This window comes from Gobio gobio, assembly GCF_949357685.1.
Source record: "Gobio gobio genome assembly, chromosome: 21".
NCBI classification, from domain to species: Eukaryota; Metazoa; Chordata; class Actinopteri; order Cypriniformes; family Gobionidae; genus Gobio; species Gobio gobio.
The window spans coordinates 26132768-26139653 of NC_137117.1; positions in this window are offsets into that span (position 1 = coordinate 26132768).

The window sequence follows — 6886 nt, forward strand, 5'->3', positions numbered from 1 at the left end:
GCAAATAAGGGGTGTAACGATATTCAAACCGAACCGAAAAAACGCGATACACCACCCACGGTCCGAACCGCGATAATCATGTCGAACCAAAGGCGCCCCGCCCCCTGTTGCCCCGGCCCAGCTCTCACTTCATCTTATGCCACAATTTTTTTGCTGTTATAATATTATTTACTAAATATACACTAACTTTTGTCTTCCAATTGCATGTCACGTGACTTGGGCGATCACTCAAGCTGCATGGTGGAAGGACAAAGAATAGTTAGAATAGATAGATAGTTTATGTTGTAGTGCAAAACACTCGCCATTGAGGTGGGTTAAAGGAGATTAGCCTGATTACATATATAACTCTCTCTCTCTCTCATTTACCAGTTCAGTCGTATCGACTTTTGTTGATTCCATACGCGAGAGACTTACCATTTATTTTCTTAGCAAAGATTGTCTAATTCTCCAACTGCATGTTTTTGGATTGGCTCAGCCGGGACTCTAGGCGGACACCTTGCTGTGAGGGCAACGGTGCTACCCACTGAGCCACAGTATAACTACAGAAATTAATTACCAAAGTAGGGTTATTTTTAAATGGTAGCTACAAAGTTAACACGTGTATGTATTGTACACAATAAGTGCACTGTATATATTGTTATATTAGTATAAGTTATAAGGACAGTTAATATAAAGTTAGTCTTTTTGAATAAAGCGTTAATTCAGTCTAATTTTACACCACAGAAAGGTTGTCAGAGAAGGCTGAATAAAAAAACGGCAAGAACATCTGAAACTCAGTGTTTGTGTCATGCGTTCAACCTTGTAAGTCAAAATAAGACAATAATCACATTAAACTACTGCCTTGGGTAGCCTCATCGCCCAAATTCATCGGCTATAGTCACGCTTTCATCAGCAATAATAACATTCTACGCAGTCTCAAAATCCAGCGAGTTGCCCGTGTAGCCTATGTTAGGGCGCGTGCAGCTTTTTTGGTTTCCAAATCAGTTAAAGCACCACTATTAAAAACATTAAAAGAAAATACTGTCAAGATAAGCAGCTTTTTATATTTTCCTTACGAACAAAATGATGTAGCCTCGAGCAGATAGGCTACCAAACGGAAGATTTTTTTTCCCATGTGCAGTAGTAGCCCATCTTAATTACAGTATTACAGGGGGGGGGGGGGGGGGAGCATAAAATGAAGCATGCTCTTACATAAGCTGTACTTCTCTGCCTTATTTTTCCATATCTCACAGCAAAGCATAAAAAGTATGCCGGCTTACCTTCTTCTGTCTTCTTTGGTTTACTTCGCTTGTTTTCACCATGCGAGGTGAAGTCCAGTGATGCGGGAGCATTCGTTACAGTAAACTACACTGAGCACTTAAAATAGACCATCTGTAGGCATACAAGCAAGTTCAGAGATGTACTGAATAATACAGAGCTCTCCTTTTCCTCTCACACAACTGTACAGATCGACGCAGAGGAGTCTGAGACATCTACACGTGACAGCACTGATCCGACCCACTGAGGCTGTGCTGCTGTCAGAATAATATTCTTAAACAAAGAGCAACACTGGAGAATTAAAATATGTTCATATGTGTGTAGGCTATGTGTTCATATATATATAGCCTGTATAGCCTACACACACACACACACAACACACACACACACACACACACACACACACACACACACACACACACACACACACACACACACACACACACACACACACACACACACACACACACACACACACACACACACACACACACACACACACACACACACACACACACACACACTATGCTTTATAAGCACTATTTACTGAATGGGCTAATTTTGAATAACAGATTTTTTTTATGTTGCCATTTTTCTATCACTCAACATGTTGTTGAAACATATTTATTGAAACATAGGTATTCCAAGATAGCACATAGGCCTACATCGCAGAGACGTATATTTGATGTTTTCATCTGGAAGATGCATTTTTTTTGCACATTTGCAAAGCCTCTATGACTCATTCCCTGTCAGATGTTACATAAACATTTAGAAAATGTCTTTATAATGTTTATGATTTAAAATGTATTTAAAACTAACTTTTTTTAAATATGTTTATCAGATGTTTGTAAACAGCAGATGATGTCCAGACTAAGCACTATTTATAAGACATCTTGGAGACGTACATGTGCTATCTGGGTTTTTAATTGTTACAAGAACTTACATTTTATTACAGTGGCCGAGTCTTTGAGGTTTAAGATACTATGTGAAAAACATTACAAAGAATAAAATTACTCAATATAAAAATGGGACATGTTTGCACTGCGAAGTGCTTTTGGCTTGCAATTTTATATATATGAATCTCTTTAGATTTTTCTAGCTTGTCAAATGTAATCCATTTTTATCCAGGAGTCTAAAACTGCATCCTTGAATGCTCTTTTCATTTTAAAATCCTAGGTATGTTATTATAAAATCTTCAGACCCATGCTGCAAACGCATGACATTACCATTCCCGCTAACATTTCAAATGTCAAGGGGTTGCATTTCTTGCCGTTTTGAGGTGAGGGCTGACTTGGAGAAATGACCTACTAATCCCTTAAATAACTCTGACATTTTGTTGAAAGAACAAGGGTACCAACAAAATCATGGTACAAAGAAATTCTGGTGTAATTCTGCATGCTTATTATTAAGACTTGTTAAGAGTTGAAACATTAAACTCCTTATGCTTTACCTTTCCAAGAAAATGGAATCCTTCTTCGAAATGGCAGTGTCTGTGTCAATTCTTTGTCTGTGTAAAAGCAGCAGCTGAATCTTTGTTTCATTTATAAGTTTCAGGATTTCCAAGTTAACATTTTTTATATATAAAAAAGTTTAGGCTGTTGACAAGGGATTGGGAAAAAGTTGTCAAGAAGTATTTATTTCCAAAAGTTATGTAACAAGCTTAAAAGATACATCAACTTTACCAGATAAAAATCAACGTGTGGTCAAAAGTGGGAAGCAGGACAAGTCATTGGCTCATGCAGTCACTTAATATTTTTGCAGAAAGATTTGTTTTCATTTTAAGGCCTTGTAATTTTGTCTTGACATAAAAACATGTCTTCATTCTTCCAAACAGCCATTCCCATATATTTGATATTTGGCCATCAAAGTTGTGCATGGTTCATTTTATCACAGATAATATTCTCTTGCCACACCAGTGTCACGTATAGTCCAAAAATGATGAAGATTCTAATAGAAGTGTCTTTGACCTGAGTTTACACAAAAGTAATGAGTATAATGCTCGTTAATGAATATCCATGGTAACTAACTAGTGACGGGAAACAGAGAACAAAGGAGACAGGTGAGTGAAGAGAAACAAATCAATGAAAAGGAAACTAAAGCTAAACTGAACATAATGGTGACAGAACGCCCCTCCAGATAAGACTTGACCTCGCACCGTAACAGCTCGACAGAGGGGTAGGGAGGGTGAGGAGTCTGGGGACTCTGGATGTGGACGAGGGGCTGGCGAAGAACCAGACATAGGCAGGCGGGGCCGGGGTGGAGCAGACAGCAGAACGACCCCTGAAGGAGCTGATGGCGGACACATGGAGGACCTGGCGGTGGAAGGAACCAGGGAGTAGGCGCAAGCAGGATGACGCAGATGGAAGCCCAAAGCACACAGGCCCACAGTGAAATCGAAGGTGGAAGAGCCAGGGTGGAGTTAGCGGCCCAACCACCAACGATGGAGCAAAGAGATCTGGAGACCCGGCCGGTGGACTGAAGCGATTCCGGTGCGTCCGAGGACCAAGACGGAGCCCAAGAGGTGGAGGGACGAAGCACAGCGAGAGGCCCGGAAGTCCGCGGTGCAGGCAGAACGAGGTCTGACCAAGGATCCAAGGTGGAGTTACGGGAATGGTGGCCCGAAGCGAAGCCAGGGGATTAACGTTGCAATTATTCCAAATGTGATCAACGTTTGCGTAAGTAATAGATGTGTTGGGGCATTTAACATGTGACATTTTAATTATAATCTGCTGAAATGAACGAATTCTGACTTGAAAAAAGATTTGTTCATTTTGCTGAAAGAGATTCAAAGATCTGAGTCCGTAAAATGATCCAAACTTCTCACTACTACAAAATAATAACCCCTGACGCAATGTATAGGAGTATCGAAAGTTTTGGCGCCTCTCGCAGTTCAAACAGATAGGGCTGGGCAACAAACTCAAGCCCCTCTTCTCTTATATCGAAATCCTCTGACATTTGTCTTTAAAAATTCTCATTTTAGACTTCTAAGTCATGACCGGTGTTTTGTTTTGCTCTATCCTCTGCATGCTTCAGGTCAGGAGTTACTCTTTTGCTGTAAATCGATGCGTATGGCCGTCTGTCGGAAGCTAGAGCCATGACATTTTTTATATAACCCTGACTGTATTCGTCTGAAAGAAGAATGTCATATTTACATTACATTTACATTTAGTCATTTAGCAGATGCTTTTATCCAAAGCGACTTACAAATGAGGGCAATAGAAGCAGCTAGAGCAGTCAAAGGGCAACAATATCAGCAATATGCAAGTGCTGTAACAAGTCTCAGTTAGTCTAGCACAGAACAGAATTTTTTTTTTTTTTTTTTTTAAATAAATTAGACAGACAGACAATGAATAGAATGATAAGTGCTATTCTCGATCGGTCAGGTGTTGCTGGAAAAGATGTGTCTTTAGACGTTTTTTGAAAATGGCTACAGACTCGGCCGCACGAATTGAGATAGGCAGGTCATTCCACCAGGTGGGAACGGTCCAGGAAAAGGTCCGTGACAGCGATTTCATGCCTCTCTGATATGGCACCACAAGGCGTCGTTCACTGGCAGAACGCAAGTTCCTGGAGGGTGTGTAAGTCTGAACGAGCGAGTTTAGGTATATTGGTGCAGAGCCAGTGGATGTTTTGAAGGCGAGCACCAGTGTCTTGAATTTAATGCGACTATTGGTAGCCAGTGCAGACTGATGAGGAGAGGCGTGACGTGTGCTCTCTTCGGCTCACTAAAGACCAACCTCGCCGCTGCATTCTGGATCAGTTGCAAGGGTTTGGTAGTGCATGCCGGAAGGCCCGCAAGAAGGGCATTACAGTAGTCCAGTCTGGAGAGAACAAGAGCTTGTACCAGTAGTTGTGTGGCATGATCTGATAGGAAGGGTCTAATCTTCCTAATGTTGAATAGTGCAAATCTGCAGGACCGGGTTGTTGCCGTAATGTGGATCACAACCCCAAGGTTCCTGGCTGTCCTGGACGGAGTTATGGTTGATGATCCTAGCTGAATGGAGAGATTGTGATGCAGTGCTGGTTTGGCTGAGACCACAAGCAGTTCTGTCTTTGCAAGGTTGAGTTGCAGGTGATGTTCCTTCATCCAGGCTGAAATGTCTGTTAGGCAGGCAGCGATATGAACACCAACCGATGGATCATCAGGTTGAAATGAGAAGTAGAGTTGAGTGTCATCGGCATAGCAGTGATAGGAAAAGCCATGTTTCTGAATGACCGATCCCAATGATGACATGTAGATGGAGAAGAGAAGTGGTCCAAGCACTGAGCCCTGGGGAACTCCAGTAGCTAGATGATGTGACTTAGACACATCACCTCTCCATATACAACTAGGATGACTTGAGGGTGAGTAAATCATGGGCTAATTTTCATTTTTGGGTGAACTATCCCTTTAGGTAGAGAGCACAAACAAGGTAATTGACTAAACACAGCTGAACAGAACTAACAAAGGTAACCATAGAAATATAGAAGTGGAAGGAAACTGAACAAAAGGAACAAATCAAACACAACTCTGACATTACATGTAACATTCATAAAGTTTTATCCACTTTACCAACCAACTTAACGTTTTATAATTTATTGTGTACATATTGCACAAACATGTTCCCATATAAATGAATGAGTTACAGCAGATTTCTAGTTCCTTTGCTTCTGACTGTTAAAGGAGAGTAAATGTTAAAATTAAGCGTTATTTCACATGTTTTGCTCAATATTAAAGGTCCCATGACATGACAATTTCATTTTATGAGGTTTTTTAACATTAATATGAGTTCCCCTAGCCTGTATATGGTCCCCAAGTGGCTAGAAATGTTGATGGGTGTTAACCGAGTTCTGGCTGTCTTTCTCTGCCTTTGAGAAAATGAGAGCTCAGACGAGCCGATCTGGAATCTTGTCTGTTATGTCGTCATACCAGGAAAGGTTACCCCCCCTTCCTCTGCTTTGCCCGCCCAGAGCATTCGGAGAAAATGGATTCAGTGTATGTCAGCACAGGCTTTACAAACAGACTTTACGATATGGATTCAACAGCACCGCGACAAACAGTGAGTAACAGTGTTCATTAATGCCTGATCTGTGATCAGTAATTTCTGATGTGTAGCTAATCATTCAAGTTCACACACTTTCTTTCTAGATCGTTTAATGATCGCCGTCTTGCCCTAAGCGTAATGCATCAGTGAATCAAGCCGTGACTAAAACGATCGTTGCTGTTAGTAGCATGAAACAAATCCGTTATTTAAGTGATTAAACTAAAGAGAGCGATCAAAGAACACTCTCTTTATAATGTCCGGAGCTGTCAATCACACATCGCGAGTATCTGCACACTTGCCCAAACTGCCGTTATAATGAATGACGCTGTTATGCAGCACAGTGAAGCTCTTACTGTATTCATATCGACGTGTTTACTGTCAGTTGTGGTGAAAGCATTTTGTGAGAGAAAACACGTTGCAATGACGAGATCACTGTATTCACGCGATCAACAGACTGTCTGTGGAGCCGTTCATGTGATAGGAATAAATCATAAAATAATGCTATAATCCACACTTTGACGATTCGTTCATCTCGACGGCTATAATGGTACATTACATGTGTTACAAAGTTCGTAGAATAAGGTGGAAGAAGACAGAGTTGACAT